The sequence below is a fragment of the Rhipicephalus microplus genome, chromosome 2, assembly GCF_043290135.1.
Source record: "Rhipicephalus microplus isolate Deutch F79 chromosome 2, USDA_Rmic, whole genome shotgun sequence".
NCBI classification, from domain to species: Eukaryota; Metazoa; Arthropoda; class Arachnida; order Ixodida; family Ixodidae; genus Rhipicephalus; species Rhipicephalus microplus.
The window spans coordinates 13,943,453-13,959,385 of record NC_134701.1 but is presented as its reverse complement, the minus strand read 5'-3'; the positions used below and the strand labels follow the sequence as shown (position 1 = coordinate 13,959,385).

Sequence of the window (15,933 nt, the reverse complement as noted above, 5' to 3'; positions counted from 1 at the left end):
AGTTCATTTTAACCATTGACAGCGACATTACACTGAAGCGTGCAGCATGACAAATAGCGGGAGAGAAGACACAAACTAATCACTCTGTTTGCGTCAGCTCTAACTGTCCGTGCTCTTTGGTCTTGCTGCATGTGATGATGTCCACCAAATTAGCCCGAAAGCGTGTCCCTACAAAGGCAGCCAACTTGGCTGCAAGCAGTTAGCTCACTGCACTTGTAGATTTTCTTCAAAACACCGTGAAGACTGATTGCTGGTCGAATATCCAAACACGTGAAAAGTAATATACCAGGTATGATATTGGTATTTCAGCACTGGACACTTTTGCAATAAGAGAGGATGGAGGAAAAAATTACGAACCCTGAATTGTTTAATTTTTGAAGGAGCACAGTACAGCGCTTTTGGGTCAAAAGGGGAGTGAAAGAAGCAAGTGCGAAAGCCTACTTCTCAAAAAACTAGTACCCGCCACCACGCATAATGTCAGGCCGGGCAACCTCCTGAAAAAAAAAAGTGATCAGTGATTCTGCGAATCGAACCAAGCACCTCCTAGATTGTAGTTGAGCGCTGTAACCGCTCGTCCACTGCAGCAGTGCTTGTGTTCGCCCTATTGCTGATATATCGTCATTCCTTCGAATGAAGCCAAATGCAAAAACGTCCCGTGAAACTTTGTCAAAAATAGAAAACATAGTTAGAATGCGTTTACCCAAGGTTACTAGAAGATATAAACCGCCACGTGTGACTGTATAACCGTGCGCTATTTATTCTTGTACATTACTGTCATGACGTTGGGATAGCCGGCTCTAACGTACGCTACCTTCTCATAGTTTGCCAAATATAGATAAGAAAATAAAAATATATATTGGCCTGTGACAACGCTAATCAACTATTATGAGTTCACTGTCACTAGTGTCCCTTTAACTAGATGAATGCTCAGTTTGCTTCCATTATCGTTATTTAGGAAAGTTTTGGCCCATTAACTAAACTCTCTTAATTAGCATTGATTCTCACACCTAAGGACAGTCACACTTCATCTCGCTTTCTGAGTGGCTGTCACTCCCTTATAACGCGTACTCCACTTTTTTATGCTCTCTGAGCATCTGACCCTGCTTTGCGGAGACTTTCCCTGACGTCTGCTGGGCCAGAAAATTAACCTTTTACTATAGGTACAAAACACCCTTACGTTCACCACTATAACGTGCAAGATTGCACCAAATTAGTTAAGTTGCAGCGCAGCTTCAATGAAATGTAAGGTAACTGGTCGCGTTAAATAGGGGAAGACATTCGAGGCACATTTTCAAACATTGCATGCATCGATTTATGTGTGGTTTCATTTATGTGGTGCACCTGGAGTGCTGTTTACTTGTACTTGGCGAGATAGTGCATGGATTGCTCGGTGGCTTAAGGCCATCGAGCAATTATTTTTTTTAGCTACAGTCGTTGATTAAAGGCGAGTGCTTGGCTTTGCACAGCCCACCAAAACGTCTATTACAACGTACGCGGCATCCCGTAAGTGCTGTAGCAGACGCTCGTGGAACTGAAACTTAGATGCAGCAAATCATTGGCTATCATCGTATACTCTCGATGCTAGACGCTTTGCGTGCTACCTTGATAATATCGGCACACACTTCCTTCTTTCTTTGTCGTTTCATCGGCTATCGTGTGTCGTCCTTGCCCTCTTAAGTGCCGAATAAGTTAAATTCATTCCCGCGCTATAGTAATCCCTCCAGATAAGAGAACTTTTGGCTAAGAAAATGCGTAGCCAAAGAGAAAGCTTTGTGAATTCGGCCCCAGATCTACCGATTGACTGGCGGACGGCGTGTGTGGTGCCCGTACACAAGAAAGGGGACACTGCACTGATTACAAACTATCGTTCGATATCGCTCACTTCTTCCTGCTGTAAGATTCTTGAACATATTGTTGCAAATTACATAATTAAATTTTTAACAGACAACAACATTCTTTCTTCATCTCAGCATGGATTCAGGAAGGGTTTTTATACGGTCACACAACTAACCACTGTAATTCACAGCTTTGCAAGTGTCCTTGACAAACCTGGTCAAACCGACGTAATTTTTTTTGGATTTTCAGAAAGCATTCGACCTTGTTTCACATGAAAAGTTACTTTGCAAACTAAAATACATTGGCCTCCCCTCTTTCATCATTAATTGGATTTCCGCCTACTTAAGCAATCGCACCCAATCCGTTTCTATTGATGGTCACCACTCGCGTAGTTTGCCAGTTACTTCGGGTGTACCACAAAGTAGTGTACTGGGACTACTCTTGTTCTTGATTTTTATTAATGACATCGTTAATGTTATAACAGAGCCAGCTCAAATTCGCTTATTTGCAGATGACTGCATATTGTATCATGAGGTTGTTTATCGAGAAGATCAGGGACGTTTGAATACTAACCTCCTTAACGTTCATTCTTGGTGTAAACAATGGGACATGAAGCTTAACGAAACAAAAACAGTATACATGCATATAACAAAGGAAATACATAAACGACAGTTTTCTTACAGTCTTCCATCTATTCTCCTAGTTCAGGTAAATGAATACAAATATTTGGGGGTGACCATTACTAACAACCTCAGTTGGAATTCTCATATCGCTAACATTTGTGCTTCTTCTTTTCGCAAGCTTTGTATTCTGCGACACAAACTAAAACAGGCGCCCCCCGAAACCAAGCTTCATGCATATACATCGCTAATTAGGCCTAAGTTAGAATACGCTTGCACCGTCTGGGATCCTCACACCAACCACAATACTCACGCATTTGAAATGGTTCAGCGCAAAGCTGTTAGATTTATTTTTTCTAAATTCCGTTCCACCGATTCGCCAACAGCGCTCATGACAACTCATGGAATACAAACATTGAAATTAAGACGTAAAATAATCAGGCTCAAATTTCTTTTTCTTCTGAAGAATAACAAACTCTCTTTTCATCCTGGACCACATCTACGGCCGTTATCAACTAGACTAACCAGACATCATCATCCTCAGTCTTTAACTCCATATCATACAAAAACTAACACCTTCAAATTTTCTTTTTTTCGTCGCACTATTAACGAATGAAACTCACTGTCATTATCATTGATTGATTCAGTGGAGTCAATTGACCTGATCGATTTCTCATAACCTAACATTTAAATTGAAATGTAAGCGTTTATTTTGTTTCTTTTTCGCCCTTTGAAATGCTGTGTTTTTGTTTTGCAATTTACTCCTCCTGCCTGGGCCCATGTGGGCCAGCAGTATGTTGTAAATAAAAATAAAATAAATTATCGCTATACCACGAACGCACATTTATAACTTCACGCTATCTTCAGGTGTTTTTCCTGATCAAATGAAACTTGCGAAAGTAACTGCCATCCATAAAGGTGGGTCATTTGATGAGCTTAACAATTACAGACCTATATCTGTACTCTCTGTGTTCGCGAAAATGGCTGAACGAGTTATATATAAGAGCATTACGGGCTTTCTAAATGCGAATAATATAATAGCAAAAGACCAGTATAGATTTTGCAAAAACAAGTCTGCCGATTCGGCTCTACTCAGCATCAAAGAATACAATCTAGACAACATAGAAAACAAAATCTTTACACTAGGAATATTTCTGGATTTTAGAAAGGCATTCGACAGTATACAACACGATCTACTTTTACGAAAACTACCGTATTATGGCATTCGGGGTACCACAGCTCAATTAATACAGAGTTATATCTCGTCTAGAAAACAATATACTGTTGTAAATAATACACACTCTCAAGTTGAACACATTAAGCATGGTGTCCCCCAGGGATCGATTCTTGGACCTATCCTATTCCTGCTAATAAATAATAATATCGTAAATATCGAGAGACACGAGAAAACAATATTATACGCTGATGACACAAATGTATTTTTCGCAAGTTCAAACGTATGTGAACTATATAAAGAAGGTAACGTTTGGATGGGAAAACTGTTTAAACGCATATGAACTTCAATTGAATATCGCTAAAACAAAGTACATGTTTTTCGAGTCTAAAGGAGTTGCTCATATACCATGCACTCCAATTTACTTCCAGAGCACCGAGATTCAGCGCACAACAACAATAAAATTTCTAGGAGTTCTATTCCAAGAACAACTTTCTTGGTGTCCTCTCATTGACGCGATAAAAAAAGAACTTTCCAGGAGAATCGGCATTTTAAATAGACTGAGATACTACGTCCCAAGAAATGTCAAGCTGCAAATTTACTACGCACTAGTACATTCCCGACTAACATACTGCTCTTTGGTGTGGCCAACAACGACCACCACAAACCTTAATTCTCTGTTGATATTACAAAAGCGTGCTATACGTGCTATATCTAACACTCCCCTTCACGAAAGTGCTCGAACATATTTTAAAATGTACAATATATTGCCTATAAAACTGTTACACAGACATAAGCTATGTCTAGAGAAATTACACCAGTATAAACTAAATACATCACTATTTTTGGACACATATTATGTAAAACAAACGCCATACGAGCTGAGAAAGAGCCTAATATACAAATATAGATCACGCACGAACTACGGTGACCAACAATTAGCGTCACAAATTCCAAACATTCTAAACAAACACCCAACAATGTTACACTTACTGGAACGCGGCATTTCAGCTAGATAATTAAAAAAATAACGAAAGAGTTTCTAGTGAATGAAAGTGATGCTTCTCTTGACTTTTTAAATTTGTAGTGAATGATGTTTTTGTATTCGTTGCACGTTGTTCATTGTTGTCCCTTTGCCTGTTGTTTATTGTACTGTAATTTGTCATGTAGAGCAACTCATTTCCTAGTCAAGATGGCTCTTGTTAACTTATTTTATAGAAAACATGCATTTTGTTTGTATTTGCCACCACTCGAATAAGGGCTGTTTATATTTCTATTCCTTTATTCACACTTCTGGCAGTTCCTGTTCGACTAAGGTACCCGTGTAAGATGACACGTGATGTTGTAATTTTCTGCGTACTGTGCTTGCGGTATGTTTCTGCTTTGCTGCCAGGGTGGCACGACCAAGTCAGGCATTTACTTAGCCTTGAGTCGTGTCCCCCAAGGCAATCATGTTCAATTTTGTCTTGAATAAAGCAAACCAAACCAAAAAGCATTGATGTGGCTGTCGACTATTTTACAGCGTCTCTGATTGATGCAGCAACAAAAAGCATACCACAAATGAATGGACACCCTGGAAAACGACGTGTGCCATGGTGGAACTCAGAGTGCCGAAATGCACGCAGGCAGCAAAACAAAGCATGGAGGTTGCTTCGGAACTCACCGACAGCCAAAAATCTTGCCACTTTTAAGAAAATGAAGTCTCAGGCCAGGAGAACGCGTCGGTAGGCCAGAAGAGAAAGCTGGCACAAGTTTTTTGTGCGGAATAATTCATATACCCAAGATGCTAAAGTCTGGAACATGGTTGGTAGAGCAGCAGGAAGACAAGTGCATTCACTCCCACTCGTAAACGCACAGGGTGACAGCCTGGAAGATCAGGCGAACTTCCTCGGTGCACACTTCGAGCAGGTCTCTAGCTCGTCACACTATACTGAAGCTTTTCAAAGATGTAGACCAATAATAGAAAAGCAGAAACTGGAATACAAGTGTACAAAATACGAGGCATACAACCAACCTTTCAACTTAGCTGAGCTACAAACATCACTAAACTCCTGCTGTAATTCTGCCGCAGGCCACGAACATGTCATGTATGAAATGTTGAAAAACCTGCCGCTTGAAACGCGAAAAACTTTACTCTCCCTATACAATGCTATCTGGCTTTCTGGCACCATACCTACTTCCTGGAAAGAGGCCATTGTTATGCCTATTTTGAAACAGGGCAAAGACCCTTCCTCAGTTTCAAGTTATAGGCCAATTGCAATAACCAGCTGCCTTTGTAAACGTTTTGAAAAAATTATAAACCGCCGACTTTTATATTTACTTGAAACGCACAATCTGCTTGACCAATACCAATGTGGGTTTCGAGAGGGTAGATCCACCACCGACCATCTGGTGCGTATTGAGGCACAGATCCGAGACGCTTTCGTCCACAGACAATGCTTTCTTTCTGTGTTTATTGATATCAAAAAGGCTTACGACAAAACATGGCGTTTTGGCATATTAAGAGACTTGTCTCACCTGGGTGTGCTCGGTAGAATGCTTTCCATATACGAGAGTTACTTGTCCAATCGGACATTCCGTGTGCGTGTGGGAAGTGTTCTCTCCCAAACATTTGTTCAAGAAACGGGAGTACCGCCGGGCGGTGTACTTAGTTGTACACTTTTTATTATCACAATGAATTCCTTGCACCTGTCCATCCCCTGCAATATGTTCTATTGTACATATGTCGATGACGTCAAGCTTGGCTTCAAGTCATGCAACCTGGCAGTGTGTGAACGGCAGGTTCAGCTAGCTTTGCACAAGGTCACCAAATGGGTAGAAGAAAATGGATTCCGACTGAACCCACAAAAAAGCACATGTGTCTTGTTCTCCCGAAAGAGAGGTATGCACTCAGAACCTGACATTTAATTGAATGGTCAACGTCTGTCTGTTAATGCCGAGCGCAAATTATTAGGCCTAATTTTGGACCACAAGCTGACCTTCATACCGCAAATTAAGTACCGAAAAACAAAATATATAGAAGCCATGAGTGTTCTGAAAGTGTTGTCACGTACTACGTGGGGTAGCGACAGGCAATGTCTCATGAATTTGTATAGGAGCCTCATTCGCACACGCTTAGATTATGGGGCTGTTGTTTATCAGTCGGCGACTCAAAGTGCTTTGAAGATGTTGAATCCCGTGCACCATTTGGGCATCCGCCTTTCTACGGGTGCTTTTCGCACCAGCCCTGTAGAAAGCTTTTACGTTGAGTCAAATGAATGGTTGCTTCATCTACAAAGAACTTACATGTCCTTTGTATATTTTCTTAAGGTGAAAGCAGACAAGAAGCACCCCTAATACTCCACTATTAATGATTTGTCGAGCTCTATTCTGTTTCAGAACAGGTCTTCGATGAGGCAAACCTTCTCAGTTTGCCTGAAGGGCCTATCTGAGGAAACTGGAGTGTCGCTTGAACACAGTTTAATGGCTCCTGCAGTATACACACTAAACCAATTCTGACCCTTAAGGGTGTAAATGAGCTTGTCGCCAGACGAACACCCTTTGCTCCCTATTGGGTGTTCAAAAAAGGGTGCTGAGAAAGGGTGCAGAGCTCAGCACCCTTAAGAAAAGGGTGCAGAGCAAAAATTTTGAAGGGTGTAATGAGTGCACCCTTTAAAGAAAGGTGCTGTGATGTCATAACACCCTTTCAAATGGGTGCTGGAAGGGTGCTCCACATTGACGTACCAGTGGGCCAAATCTAGGAATGACGCTGGAGATGGCTAAAAATGCAGATTGCTGTATACTCTGTAGACCATGCTGAGTGACAGCCCACATACAGTTTGTTAGTACTTGAACACACGTACTAAGTCGTCCATTCCACCCTGAACACGTGCACCATGCAAGCGGCCGGCCCTCCACAGAGTGCCTTCCGCAGGCGCTTATGAAACTAGCACTGAAACACACTGACAGCTCTAGGTGGGGCTTTTGCATCATCGTCTTTTAAAACACAGTGTCTCTGCAGTGAAGCTACTGGTAAGTTGGCTCCAGTGTTTTGCTTTCTCTATGTCTAGGCATATAGAGAATCCGGCACTGTTATCGAGAAGTGCTGCAATTGTGCCTTACCCTGTCCAGATGCTGTTCCTCGGGTTTTCGTTTTTGGCTGCTCTGGATATAACAAGCTGCACTTCTAAAAAACAGTGTCGAATTTTAGATAAGCTGGTACTGTTGCAAGAGCAAAGTTAGCTTCACCACAAAGGAAGTGTGATTTGGCAAAGCCGTTGTTCTCCAGCAGTCAACAAAGTGGAGGCCCCATTTACAGCTGTCTGTATGTTTGTGTACTAGTTACCAAAGTGCCCTCGAGAAGCGCTCAGCGGAGTGCCGGATGCATGGTGCAACGTTCAAGGTAGAAGTAGACAATATGTACATATATACCTTAAAGCAAGCTATATCGAATAAATATGTGTTTCAATAATCATGAAATTGATCCCAGAGTGCGTATACGGCCTGTGCTACCCATTTTTGGTCCAGAATGAATGTAATCTATTCAAGGCCCCTTGCTGCACACATGCATGCACAATTTATGGATGCTTGGTCACCATACAGACATGCATGCCTGGAAACTAAAAATTCACAAGTTTCGAATACTGGTGATTATTTCAAATGCCATATACTCACTTTGAAAGACACACAGACAGTATGCACTAAACACAGAACCTTACCACATTGCGCTCTTTTAAATTATGTGTAGCAGACATCAGCTTTTATGCATGTGAGAATGCAAGATATTAGGCCCCAACAAAAATTTATGACAAATGAATTAACATGTTGCAAATAGTCACTATTTTATTGTACATAGCATACAACCGAAAAAGATTCACAATAGTAAACATGAGCTATGACCTTCTGCATCGATTGTAATGGTGAGATCTTTGTGAGTGAGGATCAATCTTCTGTTTTTCAAATCTTTTTTCTTACGAGTAGACATCTTTTTTGTGACGAGACTTCTTTTTTAACTTTTAACATTCTGACTTCCCTCCTCTCATAGTAGGTAACGAATAAATTATTTAGAACAACAAAATATAAGTTAGAGGCACCAGCAGTCCAAAGGCACTTATTGAGGGTGTTGCCAGTGCCCAGAAAATTGAAAAAGAAAATAGATAGGAAAGTAGGTGTGTGGTAAAACATGAGGGCTTATATAACATGCTTTGGTCATCATGCTAAAAGCCTTGACTACCAACTTGCTCAAGGCTTATTTACAGCTCTCTCTTTATATATGTGTGTGTGTTTCTAAACTTGTGCGTTACAAAATCACAAATATGGGCAAAGTAATGCAAGTGGTGTTGGATTAATATAATATGATCATTCAAACACTTGCACAATCCATCTTCAGCTGCCCAGGCGACTTTGGTTTCCTTTACAAAAGTGTGGTCAGGGCGCTCCTTCTCTACAGCACATCCGCACCAGGAAGCCTAAAATAGAGACAGAAGTAATCACTATGAGTTTCACAAGACAGACTGTCCAAGATACAATATGCTTTGTCATGCTGGAGTGTTCTTAGTTCTATGTGAGTAGAAGTCAGCATCAAAATTCGCTTTGTTTTCAACGGAAAACATGCTTGTTGGAGGTCCCCCAGGCAAAAAACTGTGTAAACAACTTGACAGTATCTGGGGGCCTACAGAGGGTAGCACGTACAACAGATTTCACGTACAAAAACAAACAGCATAGTAGAAAGGAAATATATACACAAGAAACATCTGAGCAATGATTCAGCATGATGCACACGTGAAACATGAGTTAGGTTTGAGTAAAAAAGCTATTCATCAAGTGATTGTGCACATCCGATTTGAACAAACCGAATAAGGCACTGAAGTTAATTAGGGTTTTAAAGAATTGTAAAGTGCCAATAAGCAATATTCTAGTCTAGCTCTACAACAGTGTGTCATGTATGTAGTACTAGTATTTGCCTGTTAGGTATGCTGTATTCATGAACATATTCAGTTTTCCTAATACCTAAAACTTAGTATGTTGCAGTCCAGCTGTTCATGTTCAATAAATAATTGTTTATGGTAGCATTTAGGTTACAAAATTGATGCTAAAAATTTAGCAGACCCCACATACTTTGGGAATCGATGTTATGCAAAACACGCATAACATGTATTTTAATTTTTTTATTGAGCGATCTTATGAAGTGGAGCTCAATATAAGTACAAATTCTCACACACACATACGTTAAACAGCCGCATATGTTTCATTTGTTATGGGGAGATGTCACACCTTTGACAACATTAGCAGTTATTTGCTGTTTTGTAACGATGCCAACAGAAACATGGATATTAGCCACACTAGAAGTGGTAGGCTGGTATGAAGCACTGGTGTTTACGCTGGCACTCGCGACGATGGTAGCCCTCAGCACTGCTACACAAATACTTCACAGGATGGTGCATGACTACAATTGACTTTGATTCGACCTCACGGCTGCATCATAGGAGTGCAAATGTAATAATTATAAAATTTGATAGCCAGTACTGCAACGACACTTGATGTTACACAAACATTTGAGACTATTTAGAAAATATAACTGAGGCCGGGCATGGGTTTGTGGTAGAATACTTAATTACCAAGCAGAATACTAGGTTTCGATTCCTGCTAGGACACTTGACTTTATTCTTTGCATTCATTTGGTCAATGCTGCCTATGTCAGCTTTTTAACATGATAGCGTTGAAGAGCTAGTGTCACAGAAAACCCGCTGCCGGCGTCTGCCCCGTTGGTTGTGAGCGAAAAATCGTCTGTGCATCTGTGACCGAAAAATCAAGTTACCTAGTTTCCAGAAACTCAAAATTCCTACTTATGACCTAATGGAGGCGTGCTGATTGCTGCAAAACAAAACCCCCAAGTCGTACTACTAGACACTCATCACAGGGCTTAACACACGGAAGTCTATTGACATCGGCCGAAAATTAACGTTGGATGTACAGCGCTATTCCTTTTCCCCATTTCATGGACTACACAATGCCAAGATAATTGTACCCTGGTATTTTTGGTGGGCTATATCGCACAAAAAATACAAGGATTATGTCAAAAGAATGGCATCAAATTTTACCGACATGTCATCGAAATAGAGACACAGGCTACTAGTCTTATTTATAATGCTAAGAGCATTTAAGGTAAAGGAATTGAAGATAGCTGGTGGCCTTTTTCCCTATCTAGGTATCAATTTTTCACTATCTAGGTATCAAAATTCTGCCATGTCAGTCATAGTTTACTGACATTGCAAGCTCAAGAAAAATGTGGCTCTGAAGGCATCAACACAGCGTTTCGCCAGATCTTCTAAGAAGGCAGTCTTTAAAATTGCTAATGTTTCCAATTTTTTTTTGCTATAAATTTCGTGCCTTGCATCCAAATGAACCTCCATCCTACTTGTTTTTTTGCATTCGTGCTCTCACTAACTGCTTACCTTGTCTTGTCAAGTGTTCGTTGACATAAATAGGACTACTTGATCTGAAAGGAAAGGCCACTGTAGACAGACACAAGTTTTTTGTCTTATCCAGAACATTTCATTTGTAACATCGTTCATAATGCACTATTTTTTTTGAAACTAGGCTTGTTTGTTCCTACTCTGTCTGCAGTGTCAATATCATCACGAGTAATGGTTTTTCTATCAACGCCCAAAAATTTCAGACAGCGTCAAAAGAAAACCCTCATCTGAGACGCCTTTGATGTCGGATAGTTCAACCTTGAATAGGGTGTAAATTCTTCGATTTTCATCTGAAGTTGCTTATTTTCACCTGGAAGTTTTTTGTGCCTGTTTCAAGGTGCGACAGGCTCTTCATGCAAAGCCTTTATTTCTAAAGAGAGCGCGTTGACACTGTCACCACCTTCCTTCCACACTTCTTGAAGGACTAAAGTTCAGTATGAATTTTGTGCTTGAAATCCTCTGTTTACCATGACAAACAATTCACAGGAAACATTAGTACTCTTGCTTGGCAGGAGTGCATGCAGTAATACTAACACAATTAAAGCAAGAAATAAGTGTCTCACCTGTGCAAAAATGATTTTGGCAAGCACTGTGAAGACCACACACACTACTGCCAAACTGAGGAGAATATGGAGAGCACTTCATATAAGTAGGCAGCGTCCAGTAGCTTGGTGAGGCACAGCGCATAAGCAGGGTGAACAGAGCTGATGCTTGAAACAATGGTTCAGAGTTCGCTGGTGCTTGGGCTGCTTGACCTTGTCAGGAAATTTCCTTGAGCAGCCTCACTCAAATGAAATGACAGACCGTGCCGAAGAATTTCTGCACCAGTGCAAAAAAATTATTTTAGTGAGGTTTGTCTAGACTGCATGTGCTGCTTGCCAAATTGCAGTGAATGGCTAGAAACGCATGGCCAACATATATTTAGTGGCACGCAACTGAGAAATACAAAAAGGGCATGCTGCAGTATAAATACAACGAAAAACATGCTGCTGCAGAGCTTTTCATGTCGATGTCATACATGTGAATTTTCATTCACCTTTATAGCTCCCTCATGCACAAAGATGAAGTTAGAACTCTTAGATGAAGACACCCCCTTTTAGCTTTATTGACTGTGCATAATTAACAGATAAGCATGCGTGAGTAATGCTGTTGCCTGCAATCAATAAATTCTGTTCTTGAAGCTGACCAAATATATGCACGAGTGCATCCATAGAGGCATATTTGCATTTCTGTAGTTATGATAATCATGTGATGTGTTTCTTAAGTAAATGCCATGCAATATGCAGCATATGAATATTTTATTTCGTAAAATTGCAATACCACTGCATATACATGTCAGTATGCGCATATGCATCCACTGCAGATAAAGCATGAAATTAAAGCAATACTGACACATGAATTTTTTACCAAGGTAGTGGAGGGCTCCAGAAATTTCGACCGCCTAAGGTTCTTTAACGTGCACATAAATCTAAGAACACAGGCCTACAGCATTTTCACCTTTATCGAAAAAGCAGCCAGCAAGGCTGGAATATCATCCTGCGACCTTCGGGTTAGAAACGGAGTACCTTAGCGACAAGACCACTGCGACAGGACTTCAATCTCCCTGTTCCCCCGTGTAGGGTGATAGACCGTCTTTGCTGGTTTGGCTAACCTCCCTGCCTTTCTTTCTCTACCATTTATTCTCATGAGTTCAACGAATGAAGCTTCCTTCAAACGGCTAACATTCGGACGTTTATAATTTGCCTGAAATTGAGTTCACTAAATGAATATTGTGTGCTGCTTCATAGTGATCATTGATCTAAATTGTTCTGGTTGGCTAAAAAGGCACTACTCCTCACTTCTAATCAAACAGCACAAGCTGTGTAATGACCATAGGGGAGGAAAAGTGGAAATGCTAAGACAAAACATCAATCTTGAACCCCATGCCATCACAATGAAGCAGGCAAGCTTCTGCAATATTGACTGGCAACCAGGATCTCAGACACTGCAGATAGCTACATAACGTAATGGTTTCCCAACATGACGTAAAGGCAGCAGAATCACATATTGCCTAACCTGCTTCATTATGATAACGATGAGGCCATAACGTTATTGGCCTCTGTATGCTAATAACAATTTACCTTGCATATCATGTGACATTAACATTCAATATGACGTCATGAATCTTGCATCCTACCATGTGGTCTAAGTACCAACAAGGCGGTTTTAGTGACGTCGGTGCAAAGCAATAAACAACAATCACTTGGTAAACATTATTTTTGATATTATTCAATTGGTCTGATGGGTACATCTTCAAAAAACGGCAGTTTAGATTTGTTCATTCTTAGATAAATAAATGTCTAAGTTTGCATGTCAGCAGCATCATATGCACGCCTTTGGCACGCATACTGTGATGTATAACCTTATTGTGTTTTGAGCAATAAATTAGGCATTCATACACTGCACATATCACAGGTCACTTGTAAATCTGCAGCGAGGTCATAAAGAATTTATGATATCAGATAAAGCGTTACACTTGTATTCGAAAGTGTCATTGGAAGTTTTGGTAGAACTTAGTTTTAGAATGTTTGTAGACGTATAGATATTCGGCAAAGTTTTAACTCCAAAGCGGGCTGCAGTGCCCACAATTCTTTTACAAACCAGAAGAATGCAATGATATGTGAACAGGGGGGAACAAGCAGTACCACCAAAATTGCACTCGAACGAGTGAACTACTGCTTAACCTAGCGCTTGCACAGCTAAGGTACGGCTATTCGGCAACTCAGAGAAAATGTATTGACCCAGGCGTAATAGCACGCTTTGAGAACAGCACCTACAGCACGCTGTGTCAAGTTTACGCACACTAAATTAAGCTGAATATCATGGTAATTTAATATTATACGTGCCCGGTGGATGCAAACACATTTGGTCACACAGGAAAACACATCTACCTTATAGTAGTCACACACATTTAATGATTATGTAGCTGTTCAAAAGAGAACGCGTAACATATAAAACTTTCTTCATATACTTCTTTGGCACAGAAAACGAACAAGGCCGCGTAAATACCAACGCGGACACCACGTTATTCTTCTCCATTCTTCTAAATTAAATACACAAAGATCTAATTCAACGCGAATCACCGGAATACTCCAACGAACGCGACACACAGACGACGCTTACGGCTTCCATGCGCAGTCCCCGAACGGCGTCCGACGGCATTGCAAAAATATAGTGATTCTTAGCGTGAAGAGCATCGCCCGCCGACTCACAGCATAACAGCGCACATTGCTTTAACCTCCTTCCGCACAGAAAAACCTCATCCGCGCGTAACGTCCCTGAACTTAGACTTGAGCCTAATGAAATCAGACACGCCAGCAGGCTCGCTACGTTATTAAAAACTCACTTATCGTCTACAAGATAGGAAAACCTCAGTACACAACGTTATTATACTATAGCGCTTTCGGTGTTAACCGCGGGAGGAGCCGAGGACGCGAGCGGAAAGACAACAGCCAGGATCGGGCACGCCGCGGCCTGGCCGGAGAAGCAAAAAACAAAGCGTCGACAGCAGAAACAACCACCTACCTTTTTAGTTTGGCGAGCGCTCGACGGTACAAAGCAGCCGGTCCTCTCTTGAGTATAGTGCATCTTCGTAACAAGCAGCACCGACAGAACACGAAAGACAGTGCAAGCACGCTTTGAACAACATAAAAAATCGACTTTAAACGCTCGGCACACGGCCGTTGCGGCCTCCAGGAAGATACCGCCATTTCTGTCCTGCTGACGCCACCGATCCGCATTTGCGCACATAATCTTTTATATGATAAGTAAATAAAGTATTTCTGCTTAAATTTTAAATAAGAGATAGTGAAAACAGAAGTTACGCTAGTGTGTATTGCATAAAATATTTTTTATCTTCGAAAATGACAAAATCACATAACGCGTATTTGCGCGAAATTTGAAATGTGAAAGAGCGCGCGAAATTTGAAACGTTTGCTTGCTTGTGGTTTTCTTATACCGATACCTTGTTAACATCTGTACATTGGTTGAGTGGTTAAGCTGGCTGTTAAAAACAGTGTTAAAGCGGTTGTATATTAGTACAAAGTACAGGCAGCAAGCAAAATTTGTCACAACAAAATAAGCGTATTAGTTGGCAAACAATATTTTAGCTGTCTTTAGTGAATTTTCTTTAGGAAAATGTTTTAGTCAAGGCTCATTTTAACTTGCTTTGAAGAATATTTCTATGAACAAAATCAAGAAAACGTTTCTTTAATGTTATAATATTAGAACGTCAAAGTCCATAGTCCGCCATAATAATTGCTAACACGTGTCAACTGATACATTGTAAGGTTAACAAATATTTGTACAACACAAAAACTATTTTATCTACCACGGTCTTGTTGGTTTGTATTTCTTTGCATAAACAAATGTATGATTTATATATACTGTCATGGACGAAGCTTTGTTTTCAATGTTAGGCGCAAACGAGGCCGAGAGCTCTATATGTGTAACTCACAATCCTGTTGTAGCTTTACAAGCTGCGTACTCCGCCATTGGCTAGTGAGCTTGTAGCGCATGGCTTGGTCAGCGCCGGCCGTGAGGCGACGAGAAAAGGGCAGCAAGAATGCAAGAACCAGTGCAGAACTTACGTTCAGCCGGGCACTATCGCTATTCAGATATCCGTTACTGCGGTGGGGCTATTAATGAGACCATGGTGTCTAACCAGTAGACATCTAAAAGCTGTTGGTTATGCTCTATGACCACGTTACTCACAAAGCTTTGTCGGTGACTGTGCACCCTAATGGGTGCTCATCAGCACCCTATAGTTGTTGCACCCTTTTTGCACCCTAGTTTCCACCCTTTTGATGTG

The 15,933-nt window shown here is 40.9% G+C and overlaps 1 protein-coding gene and 2 long non-coding RNA genes across 4 annotated transcripts in view; 1 reads left to right on the top strand and 2 right to left on the bottom strand.

Moving 5' to 3' along the window:
* The window catches only part of LOC119169944 (adenylate cyclase type 3), a 1,227,834-nt gene that overhangs the window by 915,413 nt on the left and 296,488 nt on the right, over positions 1 to 15,933 (bottom strand). The gene's annotated exons all lie outside the window — the stretch shown is intronic.
* LOC142795972 (uncharacterized) overlaps positions 1 to 15,933 on the top strand; it is a 105,406-nt gene that overhangs the window by 17,062 nt on the left and 72,411 nt on the right. The gene's annotated exons all lie outside the window — the stretch shown is intronic.
* On the bottom strand, positions 8,434 to 15,034 carry LOC142795961 (uncharacterized). Its single transcript, XR_012893444.1, has 2 exons — positions 14,649 to 15,034; positions 8,434 to 11,903 (listed from the first exon to the last, which is right to left on the bottom strand). It is a non-coding gene; the product is annotated as an uncharacterized LOC142795961 (long non-coding RNA).